Source organism: Arachis ipaensis, chromosome B2 (assembly GCF_059453495.1).
Source record: "Arachis ipaensis isolate K30076 ecotype BB chromosome B2, ASM5945349v1, whole genome shotgun sequence".
NCBI classification, from domain to species: Eukaryota; Viridiplantae; Streptophyta; class Magnoliopsida; order Fabales; family Fabaceae; genus Arachis; species Arachis ipaensis.
Window position 1 is genome coordinate 46,273,804 of NC_142437.1, and position 21,433 is coordinate 46,295,236.

The 21,433-nt window shown below is 37.2% G+C and overlaps 1 non-coding gene across 1 annotated transcript; it reads right to left on the minus strand.

Moving 5' to 3' along the window:
• Nucleotides 1-21,047: 21,047 nt before the first annotated feature.
• Nucleotides 21,048-21,155, minus strand: LOC148573846 (small nucleolar RNA R71). The gene has a single exon (XR_015906727.1). It is a non-coding gene; the product is annotated as a small nucleolar RNA R71 (small nucleolar RNA).
• Between the last annotated feature and the right edge of the window lie 278 nt (nucleotides 21,156-21,433).

Sequence of the window (21,433 nt, forward strand, 5' to 3'; positions counted from 1 at the left end):
TGAGGAAGACCTTGTTGGACGTCCACTGACCAATAAGGAGTTCCCTATTGAAGAACCAAAGGAATCTGAGGCTCATATAGAGACCATAGAGATTCCACTGAACTTACTATTGCCATTCATGAGCTCTGATGAGTATTCTTCTTCTGAAGAGGATGAAGATATTATTGAAGAGCAAGTAGCTCGGTATATAGGAGCAATCATGAAGCTGAATGCCAAGTTATTTGGTAATAATACTTGGGAGGATGAACCCCCATTGCTCATCAATGAACTGAATGCTTTGGTTCAACTGAAATTACCTCAGAAGAAACCAAATCCCAGAAAATTCTTAATACCCTGTAGCATTGGCACCATGACCTTTGAAAGGGCTCTGTAATGGAGAAACTAGGGATCTTTGAGGTACAAGCTGCAAGAATCTCATTAGAGATGGCAGGCAAGTCAATGAAACAGGCTTATGGACTTGTAGAGGATGTCTTAGTGAAGGTTGAAGACCTGTACATCCCTACTGACTTTATAATCCTAGACATTGGGAAGGATGAGGATGAATCTATCATCCTGGGAAGACCCTTCCTAGCCACAGTAAGGGCTGTGATTGATGTGGACAGAGGAGAGGAAGCATGAAAAGCTTCTCTCAATACAGAGTCAAACAGAGCCCCCATACTCAACTTCTAAGTTTGGTGTTGGGAGGCCACCATTAAGATCTGAGTCTCTGTGAAGCTCTCTAAGAGCTCACTGTCAACCTATTGACATTAAAGAAGCGCTTATTGGGAGGCAACCCAATGTTATTTAATTATATTTACTTTTATAGACATTTGTTTTCCATTGTCATGTTATGTTTTCTTTAGGTAGATGATCATGTGAAGTCACAAAAACAGCTGCAGAATTAAAGCGGAATCCAAAAATAGCATAAAAAATAGCACACCTTGGAGGACAGGCTTACTGGCATTTAAACGCCAGTAAGGATAGCAGAATGGGCGTTTAATGCCTAGTCTGGCAGCATTCTGGGTGCTAAACACCAGAATTAGCAGACAGACTGGCGTTTAACGCCAGAAAAGGGTGTCTGGTATCTGGCGGGCATTAAACGCCAGAATTGGCAGATAGACTGGCGTTTAAAGCCAGTAAAGGGTGTCTGGTTGGCGTTAAACGCCAGAAAAGGTAGCAGAGATGGCGTTAAACGCCAGAAATGGCACACAGAGGGCATTTAAATGCCAGAATGGTGCAGGGACTAGAATTCCTTGACACCTCAGGATCTGTAGATCCCACAAGATCCCCACCTACCCCAACTCACTCTCTCTCCTCTTCACACCTTTCCATAACACTCTTCTCCAAATACCCTTGACCAATCACATCAATACCTCTTCCCCAAACACTATTCACCTATCAAATCCTACCCTCTTTCCCACAATCTCTTCACCACTCACATCCATCCCCTACTCCTCAAAAACCCTTCATAAAACCCCACCTACCTTACCATTCAAATTCAAAACATTTTCCTCCCAAAAACAACCCCTTCTTACATGAATTTCCCCTCTCTCTTACCCTATAAATACCCCTCCTTACCACCTTCAATTTCACACATCATAAACACTTAAAACCCCCTTGGCCGAATTTACTACTCCCCTCTATCTCCTCCATTTTTTCTTCTTCTCCTCCTTTCTTTCTTCTTTTGCTCGAGGACGAGCAAACCTTTTAAGTTTGGTGTGTGAAAAAATCTCTGCTTTTTGTTTTTCCATAACCATTAATGGCATCTAAGGCCGGAGAAACCTCTAGAAAGAGGAAAGGGAAGGCAATTGCTTCCACCTCCGAGTCATGGGAGATGGAGAGATTCATCTCAAAGGTCCATCAAGACCACTTCTATGAAGTTGTGGCCAAGAAATGGGTGATTTCCGAACCCCCTTCATGCTCAAAAAGAGTGAATATCCGGAGATCCCACGTGAGATTCGGAGAAGAGGTTGGGAAGCCCTCACCAACCCCATCCAACAAGTCGGAATCTTAATGGTTCACGAGTTCTATGCTAATGCATAGATCACTAAGAACCATGATCAAAGTATGAACCCAAACCCAAAGAATTGGCTCACAATAGTTTGAGGGAAGTACTTAGATTTCAGTCTGGAAACTGTGAGGTTGGCATTTAACTTGCCAATGATGCAAGAAGATCCTCATCCTTTCACTAGAAGGGTCAACTTTGATCAAAGGTTGGACCAAGTCCTCATGGACATCTGTATGGAAGGAGCTCAATGGAAGAGAGACTCCAAAGGCAAGCCGGTTCAATTGAGAAGGCTTGACCTCAAGCCTGTGGCTAGAGGATGGTTGGAGTTCATCCAACGCTCTATCATTCCTACTAGCAACCGATCTGAAGTTACTGTGGACCGGGCTATCATGATCCATAGTATCATGATTGGAGAGGAAGTAGAAGTTCATGAGATCATACCTCTAGAACTATACAAGGTGGCAGACAAACCCTCCACTTTGGCAAGGTTAGCCTTCCCTCATCTCATTGTAACCTATACAATTCAGTTGGAATTGTCATAGAGGAAGACATCCTCATTGAAGAGGACAAACCCATCACTAAAAAGAGGATGGAGCAAACAAGAGAGTCCACTCATGGACCTCAACAAGAGTATGAGGAAGTCCCTCATCAAGAAATTCCTGAGATGCCTCAAGGGATGCATTTCTCTTCACATAACTATTGGGAGCAACTCAACACCTCTTTAGGAGAATTGAGTTCCAACATGGGGCAACAAAGGATGGAGCACCAAGAGCACTCCATCATCCTCCATGAAATCAGAGAGGACCAAAAGGCCATGAGAGAGGAGCAACAAAGGCAAGGAAGAGACATTGAGGAGCTCAAGCACTTCATAAGATCTTCAAGAGGAAGAACTAGCCGCCGTCACTAAGGTGGACCCGTTCTTTAATTTTCTTGTTCTTATTTTTCTATTTTTCGGTTTCTATGCTTTATGTTTTGTCTATGTTTGTGTTTTTATTACATGATCATTAGTGTCTAGTGTCTATGTCTTAAAGCTATGAATGTCCTATGAATCCTTCACTTTTCTTAAATGAAAAATATTTTCTGAAAAAGAAAAAGAAGTACATGAATTTCGATTTCTATCTTGAAAATAGTTTAATTATTTTGAAGTGGTGGCAATACTTTTTGTTTTCTGAATGAATGCTTGAACAGTGCATATTTTTGATAGTGAAGTTTATTAATGTTAAAATTGTTGGCTCTTGAAAGAATAATGAAAAAAGAAAAATGTTATTGATAATCTGAAAAATCATAAAATTGATTCTTGAAGCAAGAAAAAGTAGTGAAAAACACAAAGCTTGCGAAAAAAATGCAAAAAATAAAGAAAAAAAGAAAGAAAAAGAAAAAGCAAGCAGAAAAAGCCAGTAACCCTTTAAACCAAAAGGCAAGGGTAAAAAGGATCCAAGGCGTTGAGCATTATTGCATAGGAGGTCCCAAAGGGATAAAATCCTGGCCTAAGCGGCTAAACCATGCTGTCCCTAACCATGTGCTTGTGGCGTGAAGGTGTCAAGTGAAAAGTTTGAGACTGAGCGGTTAAAGTCGTGGTCCAAAGCAAAAAGAGTGTGCTTAAGAACCCTGGGCATCTCTAACTGGGGACTCTAGCAAAGCTGAGTAACAATATGAAAAGGTTCACCCAGTTATGTGTCTGTGGCATTTATGTATCCGGTGGTAATACTGGAAAACAAAGTGCTTAGGGTCACGGCCAAGACTCATAAAGTAGCTGTGTTCAAGAATCAACATATTGAACTAAGAAAATCAATAACACTATCTGAATTCTGAGTTCCTATGGATGCCAATCATCCTGAACTTCAAAGGATAAAGTGAGATGCCAAAACTGTTCAGAAGCAAAAAGCTACTAGTCCCGCTCATCTAATTGGAACTAAGTTTCAATGATAATTTTGGAATTTATTATATTTTCTCTTATTTTTATCCTATTTTATTTTTAGTTGCTTAGGGACAAGCAACAATTTAAGTTTGGTGTTGTGATGAGCGGATAATTTATACCCTTTTTGGCATTGTTTTTACACAGTTTTTAGTATGTTTTAGTTACTTTTTATTATATTTTTATTAGTTTTTATGAAAAAATCACATTTCTGGACTTTACTATGAGTTTGTGTGTTTTTCTGTAATTTCAGGTATTTTCTGGCTGAAATTGAGGGACCTGAGCAAAAATCTGATTCAGAGACTCAGAAAGGACTGCAGATGCTGTTGGATTCTGACCTTCCTGCACTCGAAGTAGATTTTTTGGAGCTACAGAAGCTCAATTGGCACGCTCTCAATTGCGTTAGAAAGTAGACCTCTTGGGCTTTCCAGAAATATATAATAGTTCATACTTTACCCAAGATTTGATGGCCCAAACTAGCGTCTAAACGCCCATCAGAGACCCTTTTCTGGCGTAAAACTCCAAAACTGGCACCAGAACTGGAGTTAAACGCCCAAACTGGCATCCAAGCTGGCGTTTAACTCCAAGAATGGCCTATGCACGTGAAAGCTTCAATGCTTAGCCCAAGCACACACCAAGTGGGCCCTGGAAGTAGATTTCTGCACTATCTGCACTTAGTTACTTATTTTCTATAATCCCTAGTAACTAGTTTAGTATAAATAGCACTTTTTACTATTGTATTCAGATACTTTGGACAACTTTGAATCACTTTAAGGAGGCTGGCTATTCAGCCATTCCTAGACCTTTTTCTCTTATGTATTTTCTACAGTGGAGTTTCTACAGCTCATAGATTAAGGTGCGGAGCTCTGCTGTTCTTCATGAATTAATGCAAGTACTATTGTTTCTCTTTTAATTCACATCTACTTCTTCTATAAAATATACTCTCGTACTTAATTCAGTTAAGTCAGAATGAAGGGGTGACCCGTGACAATCACCCACTATCTTCGTTACTCGCTTAGCCAAGATCCGCGTGCCTGACAACCACAAGCGGTCTACATGATGTTCAACGTAGTCATTGGACGACAACTGGAGTATATTTTCTTGGGTCTCTAATCTACAAATTGCATCACCTCTCCTGACAACAGAGCATCCGAATTTGTGAGATTAGAACCTTCGTGGTACAGGCTAAAACCAATTAGCAGCATTCCTGAAATCCTGAAAGTCTAAACCTTGTCCGTGGTATTCCGAGTAGGATCTGGCAAGGGATGACTGTGACGAGCTTCAAACTCACGAATGTTGGGCGTAGTGACAGTGTGCAAAAGGATAGGGAGATCCTATTCCGACGCTAGTGAGAACCGACAGATGATTAGCCGTGCGGTAGCTGTACCTGGTATTTTTCATCCGAGACGAGAAATCCGACAGTTGATTAGCCGTGCAGAAACCGTACCTGGTATTTTTCATCCGAGAGGATCATACAGCTTGCCATGGAAGGGAGCACGCATGATTAGATGAAGACAATAGGAAAGTAGAGGTTCAAAAGCAACAAAGCATCTCCAAACGCTTATCTGAAATTCCCACCAATGAATTACATAAGTATCTTTATTTTATTTTATGTTTTATTTATCTTTTTATTATCAAAACCTCATAACCATTTGAATCCTCCTAACTTAGATTTACAGGATGACCATAGCTTGCTTCAAGCTGACAGTCTCCGTGGGATCGACCCTTACTCACGTAAGGTATTACTTGGATGACCCAGTGCACTTGCTAGTTAGTTGTGCGGAGTTGTGAAAAGTGTGATCACAATTTTGTGCACCAACATGCTTTTGTTTTTATACACACCAAGTGTTTGATAAATTTTTTGGCTTAGGTTTAGAGTAGATTTTGAGCATTCTTATCTTGGAAAGTGAAGTTAGGTACTCTTAAGTCATTAATACCCAATTTAGATTGGTGATATAGAGTGATTAGTTAATCTTGTTTCCATTGACATTACATGTCAAAACGCTTTTTCTCCTGGATTGCAATAGCGGCAGCCGCAACCACAACTCATGTACTTTTGCAACAACAGCAGCAACTTTAATCATGACATGCAATAACCGAAACTCGGCCCTACATTACCAAAACTTCAGAATCTTTAACAAACTTATAACAGAACACTTTTACAATAGTGGTGAGAGTTTCAAGGCAAGAACGACTAACTGTGGCTAAAGAGAAATAAGACAACAGAGCGACAGTAGCTCCAGCTATGTTTTTTGGCGATGTAAATGGAGGTGAGGAGCCCTGACAATGACGAAGTAGCAACAACAACAATAGACTAACTTCTCCTACAACACCCTATCACCCTAAGCCTTACCTCTAGCTGTAAAGCGAAGGATAACAAAGTGCCATGACAGTTCTAAAGCTCATACATTAATATATATGGAAAGAAATAATAATACTAGAATCCCGATGAAGGAATAAAATTACAAAGTCACATAAAGCAAAATTTCAAAGCGCGAATGATGAGTGAATATTTTATACACTTTTTGACATCACTTTCATATAGTTTTTTGTAGTTATTATTTAGTTTTTATTAAGTTTTTATAGGTTTTAGTGTTAAAATAACATTATTAGATTCTACTATGAGTTTTTGTATTTTTTGGTAATTTCAGGTATTTTCTGGCTGAAATTGAGGAGTTGGAGCAGAAGTCTGATTCAGAGACAGAGAAAGCAATGTAAATGCTGTCCGAATTTGATCTGCTTGCATTCGGAAGAGCTTTTCTGGAGCTACAGAAGCCTAAATGGAGCCCTCTTAACGGCTATGGAAAGCTGACTTCTAGAGCTTTCCAGAAATATATAATAGTTTATACTTTGCTTTAGATTAGAAGGCCCAAAACGAGCGTCCAATGCCAGCTTCCTGCCCCCTTTCAGGCGTCCAGTGCCCAAAGAGCAGAGCCCCGCGTCCAAAGGCCCAGTGAGGACCCCGCTAGGTAGCGTTCCATGCCCAAGGAGCCTCACAGCACATGGATCTCATCAAAACTCAGCCCAAACACTCACCAAGTGGGCTCCAGAAGTAGATTTTAGCACTAAAAAGACTGTTTTACCCTTACTAGTAATTTGTTTAGTATTTAAGGGATTATATTCATGTTATTCGAACACTTTTACCACCATTCAGCATTATTCACGTTTTTTCATTGTATTTTCTCTTCATTATGAGTTTCTAAATCTCCTAGGTTGAGGGGAGGAGCCCTGCTGAGTCCTATGAATTAATAAAAGTATTACTGTTTCTCTTCGATCCGTGTTTGATTAATTCAAAGATGTATATTCGTTCTTCATCAATATGAATGCATGGAACTGTCATAAGGTTATCACATTCTACATGGGTTCAGAGTGCATCTTTCATTGGACAATGATGAACTACCAGCTTGAATATACGTCTCTTAGACGACTAATCCATGATTTCGTTGAGGACTTCTCGAGACATCAGTTTAGCCGATTTACGGGGAGATTAGGGTCTCTATGGTAGAGGATAGAATCCTAAGAAGCTTCACCCTCAATCAGAATGAATCCATACTAGACCTGGGGTTCTAATCTGGAGGAGTATTGGCAGTTGCTCAAACTAGTGTCAATTACATACAGCCTGCCATTGAAGAAATCACTCACAAGCAAAGGAAGCAATAATACCAGAGTTAATTCAAAGAGACAAAGCAACTCCAATCCTTAACCCTATTCCTATTAGTATTTTCTACCCCTTTTACTTTATTCCTTACATGCCAACTTAGTTTAAATCTCTGTTTATATATTAGACCTTTTTCACTCTATCAATCCAATAACCTTCTGTTTTGCCTGACTAAGACCTACAAGGTTACCATAGCCTCCTTCAAACCACAATCCTCGTGGGATTGACCCTGACTTGCTCAGGTATTACTTGGACGACCCAGTGCACTTGCTGGTACAGCTGTACGAAGGTGTGGGGATTCGTGCACCAAGTTTTTGGTGCCGTTGTCGGGGATTGTTGAGTTTGGACAAACTGCCGGATTGTCTTACTCCCTAGATCAGGTAAATTATTTTATTTTTATTGAGTCTTTTGTTTTTGTTTTCTTCTTCTTCAATTTTCGAAAAATTCTAAAAAAAAACTTTTTCAAAAATATTTTTCTTTTCTTTGTTTAATTTTTGTGTTCTTGGTTTGAATCTTTGAGTCTTTAATTTTTATATTTATTTTTTTCTCTATTTTTTTAAAAAAATCCTAAAAAGTTTTTCAAAGGTTTTAAATTTCTAGCTCAATTGGTTACAGCATTGGCTTATGTTCTTGGTAACTGTTGTTCCTTTGAGTCCTGCTTTCAAAAATTTTTCAAAAACAATTTTTCTTTGTTTAAATCTTGTTTTAAGTTTTTAGTTTAGTGTTTTCTTGTTTATTTTCTTGTGATTTTCGAAAATTTGTGTTAAGTTTTCTAAAAATTTTAAGTTTGGTGTCCTATTTTTTATGTTCTTGAGTTCTTTGAGTCTTTAAATTTTGTTCTTTGTGTTCTTGTGTTTCTTCAAAGTGTTCTTGAGTCTTGTATGTGTTTAGATCTTAAAATTTCTAAGCTTGGTGTCCCTTTGTGTTTTCCTCCAAAATTTTCGGAAAACAAGGGTGCTAGATCTAAAAATTTTAAGTCTTGTATCTTTTTTGTATTTTTCTCTTTCATCATAAAATTTAAAAAATAAAAAATATCTTTTCTAACTAATTTCTAACCAATATTTTCGAATATTAACTTAAAAATTCTGATTTCAATTTTAAAATTTTATCTTATCATATCTTAGTTGTCAAGTTTTCAAAAAATAATTCTTTTCAAAAATAAAAATCATATCTTTTTCAAAATTCAAAAATCTTATCTTTTCTTTTTCAAATTTCAATTTACAAAATCATATCTTTTTCAAAATCAAATTTTAAAATCTTATCTTTTTAGTTTCTTATCTTATCTTTTCTAACTTCCAATTTTAAAATTCAATCTTTTTCAAAATATTTTAAATTTCTATCTTATCATTTTCTAATTTCAAATTTTAATTTCAAATCTTTTCTTATCTTCCCTTTTATTTTTATTTTAATTAAAAATCTTTTCTTAATTAATATCTTATCTCGATCTCCTCTCTCTTATTTTTCAAAACCTCCTAACTAACTCATATCTTCCTTAATTTTCAAAAAATATCTCTTTCTTCTCTTTCTTCTTTTTCAAAACTACCCAACTAACTCTCCTCTACCTTAATTTTCGAAAATACTTCTCCTTCTTCTCTCTCTTTTTTTTTGAAACCACCTAACTAACTCCCTTTTCTCTCAATTTTCGAAAATTAATTCTCCCCCTTTCTCTTCTATTTTTGAAAATTTAACATTTAAATTTTAAATCCTTTTTAAATTAATTGACTTATTTTCGAAAATTAATTAAATAAATAAATAAAAATAAAAATATTTTAATTCTTATTATACTTCTTTATTCTTATCACCTATTGTCACAGTATTCTTGTTCTCTTTCATCCTCCATCTTCACTTTTATAATCGTCTTCTATCTTCACATCTCACAAGGAGTCCTTTATTCTTTGACATAGATCTCCCATTTTTCTGCTCTCTTATTTTCTTTTTCTTGTTTATGTACACAGGAACACTGAAGTCACTATGGATCCAAAAGGGAATATTCAAATTAGGAGACCTCAAAATTCATATTTATTTAATATTCCTATTGAACCAAATGACTTTAAGGTCAACATGGACCAGATGATGCTATTACGACAAAAGTGCCAGTTTTATGGACACCCACAAGAAGACCCCAGTAAGTTCATCTCTGACTTCCTACAGTTCTGTGACACTGTAGAGGTCAATGGAGTGAGCTCTGAAGCCCCCAGACTACAACTCTTCCCATTTGCTCTGAATGCTCAAGAAAATGAATGGTGGTATATGAAACTCAGAGGAAATGTGAACGCCTGAGATGAGGTTGTTAACAATTTTTTGAACAAGTTCTCTCCTTCACAAAGACTAGCAAAGCTAGTGACAGATGTCTAGACCTTCAGACAGAAGGAGAGTGAGTCTCTCCGTGATGCTTGGGAGAGGTACAAGCTGATGTTCAGAAATTGTCCCCCCCATGTATTGTCTGGATGGGGCAAGATGATCATCTTCTATGAAGCTATCTCTGAGATGGCCAGAAAGACAATAGATCACTTTGCAGGTGGTTTTCTGGACCTTATAGAGACACATGAAGAGGCAGATGAGCTCATTAAGATAGCTGCCAATAACCAGCACTTATACTCCTATGAGGAGACCCCAGCTAGGATAGAAGTTCTAGACATGGAGACCTTAAAAGAAGGTGAGATAGTAGTCTTCACCAGGGAGGCTGAACCTTAGGAGCATGCTACTGAGGGACTTAAAGCAAGCAAGGACCAAGAGGATTCCGAGACTGCCATTGAGCATGCCCTTACAGAAGAGAAGGAACCTCAAGTTGATTCCTCTCAAGGCGTACAAGAGGAGTCTGTGGTGATCACAAAGCTCCCTATTGCAGAGATGAAAAAACCTCAAGAGCCACATTTTCTTGGCATGCAGAAAGAACTAGCTGATGAGCAGTTAGCTCATTCCCCAGTAACCCTTAAGGAACTACAAGTTAATATCTCCTTTACAGAGGTATTTGAAAAGAATGACCTAAAGAGAGATGAAATAGAGATACTTACTAAGAAGTAAAATATCCTAATTCAGCCTGAGCTGCCAAGGAAGATGTCAGATCCATAGAGCTTCCAGATTCTATGGACAACTGAAAAGATCATTTTTGACAAAGCCCTGTATGATCTTGGCTTAAGTTTAAATCTGATACCTTCCACTGAGGCAGAGGCCGAGTCTGGAGAGACTGGAAAGGCATTGAACGCCAGTGAAAAAGCTCTCACTGGGCATTCAACGCCCATATACCCAGGAAAGCTAGCGTTGAACGCCAACAAGGACACCCTTGCTAGGCGTCCAATGCCCAGAATGCTAGAGGGACTGGCGTTGAACGCCAATCAGGGTGGACAGCAAGAGCGTTCAACGCCCAATAAGCTGACAAAGCTGGCATTGAACGCCAGTGAGAGCACACCCCTTGAGAACTTAAAGCCTACTCAAGAACCCTCTATCTCAGAACCAAAGGAAACCGTAAAGATCAGTGAGGTTCCTTTGAATACACTTTTGCAGTGTATGAATTCTGATGACTACTCATCCTCAAGTAAGGATGAAGACACTAGGAAAGAGCAAGTTGCTCGGCACGTAGGAGCTCTCATGAAGCTGAATGCCAAACTTTTTGGTACAAAGCCTTTAGAGGAAGAACCTCCATTGCTTTCCAAAGACCTCAATATTTTGGTTCAGCAAGAGCTACCTCAGAAGCTTTCAGACCTTGGATGCTTTCTGATTCCTTGCACCATAGGCACCAAGACCTTTGAGAAGGCTCTGTGTGACCTAGGGTCAAGTATGGTAATGGAGAAGCTGGGAATCCAAAAGGGAACAAGGATTACCTTGCATAAGGAATGGATGATATTCAAGGTCCTTAACCCTCCATTACCCCCTGACAAGGGAGGCACTTACATAAAGGATTCAGCATCCACGCCTCCTCCTTGGATGGAACTAACTCAATCCCTCCTAAGACCAAATGTAAGTTTGATGTTAGATGTACACTATCCACAAAGGAGGAAAGCCTCAAAAGGAAGATACCTAGGGGCTGGAAATACAAGAATATCCCTACTGAGGGCTTTTCACCATGGAAGATGGTGGTATTCACTTATCCTATCATGGTATTCACCATGGAAGAGGAAAGTGACAAAAAGGGATACTAGCATACTGCTGTAAGCCCAACCCTACCTCAGGCAGTGAATGAAATCCTGTCTCTTGAGCGTATTACGCTATTCCATGAGAGCATAGGAAGGGAGCTCCCAGTAAGGAGTGGGGATTTATTCCTCTATGACTATTTTCCTCCTTGAAAGGAGTTGTCTGTCAAGCTAATGACATTAAAGAAGCGCTTGTTGGGAGGCAAACTAACCTTACTCAACCATGTTTATTTTCTTTTTGTTTTTTTTTTTCAGTTGTTAGAGTCATGATCATATGCACCAGTCAAGAGATGAAATTCACAGCAGTGAAAACAGAACACTCTGGAAAGAGTGTTAAAATTGAACGCCAGCTAGGGAGCAGCCCCTAGACGTTCAAACGCCAGTGCAGAGAAACGGGGAATTTGGATTCTCTAGTCTCTCAGGACCAACAGGTCCCACAGAAGCTCCACCTACCCCACCTTCTTCTTTTCTATTGATCATATTTGCTCGAGGACAAGCAAAAGTCTTAAGTTTGGTATTGCAAAAACTTTGCTTTGTGACTTCTACCACTCTTAAGAGCTTTGTGACTTCTACCATTCTTAAGTATAGAAGAAGAGGATGGAGCAAACTAGAGAGCATGCACATGAACCTGTGCAGCTGCTTCAACAAAGACAAAGGAGTGACATAGAAGAGATCAAGCACTACATTGGATCCTCAATGAGGAGCACTAGCCACCATTCGTTCAGGTGGATTCATTCTCTTTACACTCCTTTACTGTTATTTTTCTATTTTCTATCTGTTTATTTTCTGTTCTCTTGTTCTAGTTGCATGATCATTTGCATTGATGTCTTTAAGTTGTAAAATGTTCCATATATCTCTTACCTTGCTTAAATAAAAAAATTTATTGAAAAAAATTGAGAGATGCATGAATTTCAAGTCTAAAATAAGATTAGTTTAATTAGTTTGATGTGGTGTCATCTGCTTTTGATTTTTGAATGTATGAAATAAACAGTGCATATTTGAAGTTGAAATTTATGAATGTTGGCTCTTGAAAGAATAAGGAAAAAGGAAAAGTATAATTGGTGATCTGAAAAATCCATCAATTGATTCTTGAAGTAAGAAAAAGTAGCAAAAAGAAAAATAAAAAGCTTGCATGCGAAAAAAAAAAAGAAAAAAAAGAGCAAGCAGAAAGAGCCAATAGCCCTTAAAACCAAAAGGCAAGGGTAAAAGGACCCAAGGCTTTGAGCATCAATGGTTAGGAGGGCTCAAAGGAATAAAATCCTGGCCTAAGCGGCTAAACCATGCTGTCCCTAACCATGTGCTTGTGGTGTGAAGGTGTCAAGTGAAAAGCTTGAGACTGAGCGGTTAAAGTGGTGGTCCAAAGCAAAAAGAGTGTGCTTAAGAACTCTGGACACCTCTATCTGGGGACTCTAGTAAAGCTGAGTCACAATCTGAAAAGGTTTACCCAGCTAAAGTATCTGTGGCATGAATGTATCCGGTGGTAATACTGGAAAACATAGTGCTTAGAGCCACGGCCAAGACTCAGAAAGCTGTGTTCAAGAATCAAAACAAGCTTAACTAGGAGAGTCAATAATATCATCTGGATTCTAACTTCCTAAAGATGCCAACATCTCTGAGTTTCAATGGATAATGAGATGCCAAAACTATTCAGAAGCAAAAAGCTACTAAGTCCCGCTCATCTGATTTTAACTAAGCTTCGTTTGAAACTTAGAAATTTATTGTATCCTAATTTTCTTTTTTATCCTACTGTGTTTTTAGTTACTTGGGGAAAAGCAACGATTTAAGTTTGATGTTGTGATGAGCGGATATTTTATATGATTTTTTACATCACTTTCATATAGTTTTTAGTAGTTTTTATTTAGATTTTATTAAGTTTTCATAGGTCTTAGTGTTAAAATTATATTTTTGGATTCTACAATGAGTTTTTGTGTTTTTGGGCAATTTCAGGTATTTTCTGGATGAAATTGAGGAGCTGGAGCAAAAGTCTGATTCAGAGACAGAGAAATCACTGCAGATGCTGTCTGGATCTGACCTGCTTGCATTTGGAAGCGCTTTTATGAAGCTAAAGAAGTCCAAATGGACTGCTCTCAACGGGTATGGAAAGCTTACTTCCAGAGCTTTCCAGCAATATATAATAGTCCATACTTTGCTTCGGATAAGAAGGTCCGAAATTGGCATCCAACTCCAGCTTCCTTCCCCCTTCTAGGCGTCCAGCGCCCAAAGAGCAGAGCCTTGCGTCCAAAGGCCCAGAGAGGATCCCCAAGCTGGTGTTTGATGAGCGGATAATTTATACACTTTTTGGCACTATTTTTAGGTAGTTTTTAGTATGTTTTAGTTAGTTTTTATTATATTTTTATTAGTTTTTAAATAAAAATCACATTTCTGGACTTTACTATGAGTTTGTGTGTTTTTCTATGATTTCAGGTATTTTCTGGCTAAAATTGAGGGACCTGAGCAAAAATCTGATTCAGAGGCTGAAAAAGGACTGCAGATTCTGTTGGATTCTGACCTCCCTGCACTCGAAGTGGATTTTCTGGAGCTACAGAAGCCCAATTGGCGCACTCTCAATTGCGTTGGAAAGTAGACATCCTGGGCTTTCTAGCAATATTTAATAGTTCATACTTTGCTCGAGATTTGATGTCCCAAACCGGCGTTCCAAGTCAGCATAAAAATTTTAGCGTCAAAACGCCAGAACTAGCATTAAAGCTGGAGTTAATCGCCCAAACTGGCATAAAAGCTTGTGTTTAACTCCAAGAAAAGTCTCTACATGTGAAAGCTTCAATGCTCAGCCTAAGCACACACCAAGTGGGCCCGGAAGTGGATCTCTGCATTAATTACCTATTTCTGTAAACCCTAGGCTACTAGTTCTCTATAAATAGGACCTTTTGCTATTGTATTTTCATCTTTGATTAGCCTTATGCTATCTTAGACGCTTTTGGGAGGCTGGCCAATTGGCCATGCCTAGACCCTTTTGTTCTTATGTATTTTCAACGGTGGGGTTTCTACACACCATAGATTAAGGTGTTGCGCTCTGCTGTTCCTCATGAATTAATGCAAAGTACTATTGTTTTTCTATTCAACTCAAGTCTATTTTTTCTCCAAGATATTCATTCGCACTCAAGAACATGATGAATGTGATGATTATGTGACACTCATCACCATTCTCACCTATGAACGCCTGCCTGACAACCACTTCCATTCTACATGCAAACAAGCTTGAATGTATATCTCTTGGGTTTCTAATCTAATATTAGAACCTTTGTGGTAGAGGCTAGAACTATTGGCGGCCATTCCTGAGATTCGAAAAGTATAAACCTTGTCTGTGGTATTCTGAGTAGGGTCTGGGAAGGGATGACTGTGACGAGCTTCAAACTGGCGAGTGTTGGGCGTAGTGACAGACGCAAAAGGATCAATGGATCCTATTCCAACATGATCGAGAACCGACAGATGATTAGCCGTGCGGTGACAATCCATTTGGACCATTTTCACTGAGAGGACGGGAGGTAGCTATTGACAAAGGTGAAACCCAACATAAAGCTTGCCATGGAAAGGAGTATGAATGATTGGATGAAGGCAATAGGAAAGCAGAGGTTCAGAAGGAACAAAGCATCTTCATACGCTTATCTGAAATTCTCACCAATGAATTACATAAGTGTCTCTATCCTATTATATATTTTATACATCTTTTAATTATCAATTCTTCATAACCATTTGAATCCACCTGACTGAGATTTACAAGATGACCATAGCTTGCTTCAATCCGACAATCTCCGTGGGATCGACCCTTACTCACGTAAGGTTTATTACTTGGATGACCCAGTACACTTGCTGGTTAGTTGTGTGGAGTTGTGACAAAGAGTTGAGATTACAATTGTGCATACCAAGTTGTTGGCGCCATTGATGATCACAATTTCGTGCACTAAGTTTATGGCACCGTTGCCGGGGATTGTTCGGGTTTGGAAAACTGACGGTTCATCTTGTTGCTCAGATTAGATAAATTTTATTTTTATTTTCAGAGTTTTTAAGAATGAATTCTAGAGTTTCAGATGATGCTTTTATCATCACAGGAGCTAGTTGATTCCCATCAATTTGGCTGTTGTATGTAATGTCTTGCTGAAGCTTGGCTAGCCATGTCTAATCTTTTTAGACTGAAGTTTTAGACTAACATTGCTTGATTCCTAGAATTCCGATTAAAAATTTTGAGTTTAATTATTTTTCTCTTTTTCAAAATAATTTTCTAAAAATACAAAAAATTTTATAAAATCATAAAAACCAAAAATTTTGTGTTTCTTGTTTGAGTCTAGTGTCAAGTTTTAAGTTTGGTGTCAATTGCATATTTTGATTTTTTCTTCAAATTTTCGAAAAAATTCATGCATGTGTCTTCATTGATCTTCAAGTTGTTCTTGATGATTTTATTGGGTCTGATCTTTAAATTCTCTTGTTTTGTGTATTTTGTTGTTTCTCATATGCATTCTCAATTTGTTAGTATTTCTAATATGAAAATTTCTAAGTTTGGTGTCTTACATGCATTGTTTGTTTGATCTTAGTTTTCCATGATTAGTTGCATTTTGATTGTTTCTCATCATTAAAAATTCAAAAAATTATTTTCAAAACTATGTCTTTTCAAGTCAATAATACGGAGAATTGAAGATTCAGAACATACAGCAGATGAATCACAGAGAAAAAGCTGGGCGTTCAAAACACCCAGTGAGGAAGGAAAACTGGCGTTTAAACGCCAGCCAAGGTACCTGGCTGGGCGTTAAACGCCCAAAAGGGTAGCATTTTGGGCGTTAAACACTAGAATGGATACCATTCTGGGCGTTTAACGCCAGGATGGCACAAGAGGGAAGATTTTTGTTTTCAAAATCAAATCTTTTTCAAATAATATCTTATCAATCATATCTTTTGAAAATCAAATCCTTTCCATTTTTTTTACTATTTTCGAAAATCCTTGCTAACAATTAGTGATTTGATTCAAAAATTTCTTCCTTGTTAAGAAAGGTTCAATAATTGAATTTTAGAATCATATCTTTTAAATTTCTTGTTAGCCAAGACATTAATTTTAAAAATCAAATCTTTTTAATTGTTTGTCAATCATATCTTTTTAAAACCATATTTTCTCAATTATATCTTCTCAACCACATCTTTTTCAAAAATGATTTTCAATCATATCTTTTTGATTTCTAATTTCAAAATCTTTTTCAAAATCACTTAACTACTTTCTCAATCTTAATTTTCAAAAATCGTCAACCAATTTTTCAAAATTTCTTTTAATTAATTCAATTTTTTTTAAATTTAATTTCGAAAATTCTTCCTCCCTTTCTCACATTCTTCTATTTAATGGACTAACATTCTTCCTCAAGGTACAATTCGGACTCTCTCTCTCTCTATAAGTTCAAATTCTCTCCTTTCTACCTCCTCCTTCTATTCTTCTTTTCCTCTGACATCTCAAGGAATCTCTATACTGTGACATAGAGGATTCCATACTTTCTTCTTCTCTCTTTCATATGAGCAGGAGCAAGGACAAAGGCATTCTTGTTGAAGCTGATCCTGAACCTGAAAGGACCTTGAAGAGAAAGTTAAGAGAAGCTAAAGCACAACTCTCTGGAGAGGACCTAACAGAAATTTTCAAACAAGAAGAAGCCATGGCAGTCGAAAACAACAACAATGCTGATGAGCGGATAATTTATACGCTTTTTGCCATTATTTTTACATAGTTTTCGGTATAATTTAGTTAGTTTTTAGTATATTTTTATTAGTTTTTAATTAAAATTCACATTTCTGGACTTTACTATGAGTTTGTGTGTTTTTCTGTGATTTCAGGTATTTTCTGGCTGAAATTGAGGGACTTGAGCAAAAATCAGATTCAGAGGTTGAAGAAGGACTGCAGATGCTGTTGGATTCTGACCTACCTGCACTCAAAGTGAATTTTCTAGAGCTACAGAACTCCAAATGACGCGCTCTCAATTGCGTTGGAAGGTAGACATCCAGGGCTTTCCAGCAATATATAATAGTCTATACTTTACCTGAGTTTAGATGACGCAAACTGGCGTTCAACGCCAGTTCCATACTGCATTCTGGAGTTAAATGCCAGAAACAGGTTGCAAAGTGGAGTTAAACGACAGAAATAGGTTACAAACTGGCGTTCAACTCCAAGAGAAGCCTCTACACGTGTAAATCTCAATGCTCAGCCCAAGCACACACAAGTGGGCCCCAGAAGTGGATTTTTGCATCATTTACTCATTTCTGTAAACCCTAGTAACTAGTTTAGTATAAATAGGACTTTTTACTATTGTATTTACATCTTCGGATCAGATCTTTGATCAGTTTTATGCTATCTTAGACCTTTATGGGGGCTGGCCATTCGGCCATGCCTGGACCTTATCACTTATGTATTTTCAACGGTAGAGTTTCTACACTCCATAGATTAAGGTGTGGAGCTCTGCTGTTCCTCATGAATTAATGCAAAGTACTATTGTTTTCTATTCAATTCAAGCTTATTCCTTCTCTAAGATATCCATTCGCACCCAAGAACATGATGAATGTGATGATTATGTGACGCTCATCATCATTCTCAATTATGAACGCGTGCCTGACAAACACTTCCGTTCTACATGCAAACAAGCTAGAATGAGTATCTCTTAGATATCTAATACATGGAACCGAGTACGAGGTATTAGAATCTTTGTGGTATAAGTTAGAACCCATGGACGGCCATTCTTGAGATCCGGAAAGTCTAAACCTTGTCTGTGGTATTCCGAGTAGGATCTGGGAAGGGATGACTGTGACGAGCTTCAAACTCGCGAGTGCTGGGCGTAGTGACAGACGCAAAAGGATAGTAAATCCTATTCCAGTATGATCGAGAACCGACAAATGATTAGCCATGCAGTGACAGCGCATTGGATCATTTTCATAGAGAGGATGGGATGTAGCCATTGACAACGGTGATGCCCTACATAAAGCTTGCCATGGAAGGGAGTAGGAATGATTGGATGAAGACAGCAGGAAAGCAGAGGTTCAGAAGAACGAAAGCATCTCTATACGCTTATGTGAAATTCTCACCAATGAATTACATAAGTATCTCTATCCCAGTTTATATTTTATTTATGTTTTTATTATCAATTCACCATAACCATTTGAATCTGCCTGACTGAGATTTACAAGGTGACCATAGCTTGCTTCAGGCCGACAATCTCCGTGGGATCGACCCTTACTCACGAAAGGTTTATTACTTGGACGACCCAGTGCACTTGCTGGTTAGTTGTGCGAAGTTGTGATAAAGAGTTGAGATTACAATTATGCGTACCAAGTTGTTGGCACCATTGATGATCACAATTTTGTGCACCATGTTTTTGGCGCCGTTGCGGGGGATTGTTCGAGTTTGGACAATTGACGGTTCATCTTCTTGCTCAGATTAGGTAATTTTATTTTAATTTTAAGCTTTTTATTTCTTATTTTCGAAAAATACAAAAATTTTTTTCTTTTTAGTTTTTCTGAAATAATTTTCAAAAAATCCAAAAAAAAAAAATTTATAAAATCATAAAATCAAAAATATTTTTTTTGTGTTTCTTGTTTGAGTCTAGAGTCAAGTTTTAAATTTAGTGTCAATTGCATCTTTTTAATTTTCTAAAAAAATTATTTTCAAAAATTTCATGCATTGCATTCTTCATGATCTTCAAGTTGTTCTTGGGCAGTCTTCTTGTTTGATCTTCATATTTTCTTGTTTTGTGTCTTTTCTTGTTTTTCATATGCATTCTTGAAACATTAATGTCTAAAGAATAAAAATTTTTAAGTTTGGTGTCTCGCATATTTTCTTTTCTTGAAAATTTTTCAAAAATTAGTTCTTGGTGTTCATCTTGACATTCAAAGTATTCTTGGTGTTCATCTTTTCATTCAAAGTGTTCTTGCATATTTTTCTTGTTTTGATTCATAATTTTCATGTTTGGAGTCTTTTTGATGTTTTTCTCTTTCATCATTAAAAATTCAAAAATCAAAAAAATATCTTTCCCTTTTTCTTCTCATCAAATTTTTGAAAATTTGAGTTGACTTTTTCAAAACTTTTTAAAATTTAGTTGTTTCTTATGAGTCAAATCAAATTTTCAATTTAAAAATTCTATCTTTTTCAAAAATCAAATATTTTTCATTTTTTCTTTCATATTTTCGAAAATTTCAAACTAATTTTCAAAAATATTTTTCTTATCTTGTTCATAATTTCAAAATCTTTACTAACAATTAATGTGATTGATTCAAAAATTTTTAAGTTTGTTACTTGCCTATTAAGAAAGGTTCAATCTTTAAATTTCAAATTATATCTTTTTAGTTTCTTGTTAGTCAAGTAATCAACTTTAATTTTCAAAATCAAATCTTTTTAAATTTCTTTTTCAAATCTTTCTCAAACTAATCCTATCTTTTTGTTTCAATCATATCTTTTTCAAAACTACCTAACTAATTCTCTCTCTAATTTTCGAAAATCACCTTCCTCTTTTTCATAATTCCTTTTTAAATTAACTAATTGTTTTAAACTTTAATTAAATTTAATTTCATTTTTCTTTTTTTATTTTTGAATTTTAACTTTAATTTTAAATTAAAAACAAAAATATTTTTCTTTTTTTTCAATTATTTTCGAAAAATTCTTCTCTCTCACCTCCTTCTAATTATTTATTTATCTACTAACACTCCTCTTCATCTAAGAATTCGAACCTACTCCTCACCCTTGTGTTTGGATTCTCCATCTTCTATTCATATCTTTTTCTACTCACATAAAGGAATCTCTATACTGTGACATAGAGGATTCCATATTTTCTTTTCTGTTTTCTTCTTTTTCATATGAGTAGGAACAAGGATAAGAACATTCTTGTTGAAGCTGATCCTGAACCTGAAAGGACTCTGAAGAGGAAGCTAAGGGAAGCTAAAGCACAACTCTCTGGAGAAAATCTGACAGAAAATTTCGAAAAAGAAGGAGACATGGCTAAAAATAATAACAATGCAAGGAAGATGCTTGGTGACTTTACTGTACCAAATTCCAATTTACATGGAAGAAGCATCTCAATCCCTGCCATTGGAGCAAACAACTTTGAGCTTAAACCTCAATTAGTTTCTCTGATGCAACAGAATTGCAAGTTTCATGGACTTCCATCAGAAGATCCTTTTCAGTTCTTAACTGAATTCTTGCAGACCTGTGATACTGTTAAGACCAATAGGGTTGATCCTGAGGTCTACAGGCTTATGCTTTTCCCGTTTGTTGTAAGAGACAGAGCTAGAGTGTGGTTGGACTCTCAACCTAAAGATAGCCTGAACTCTTGGGATAAGCTGGTCACAGCTTTCTTAGCCAAGTTCTTTCCTCCTCAAAAGCTTAGCAAGCTTAGAGTAGATGTTCAGACCTTTAGACAAAAGGAAGGTGAATCCCTCTATGAAGCTTAGGATAGATACAAGGAACTGACCAAAAAGTGTCCTTCTGATATGCTTTCAGAATGGACCATCCTGGATATATTCTATGATGGTCTGTCTGAATTATCAAAGATGTCATTGGACCATTCTGCAGGTGGATCCATTCACCTTAAGAAAATGCCTACAGAAGCTCAAGAACTCATTGACATGGTTGCAAATAACCAGTTCATGTACACTTCTGAAAGGAATCCTGTGAGTAATGGGACGCCTATGAGGAAGGGAGTTCTTGAAATTGATACTTTGAATGCCATATTGGCTCAGAATAAAATATTGACTCAGCAAGTCAATATGATCTC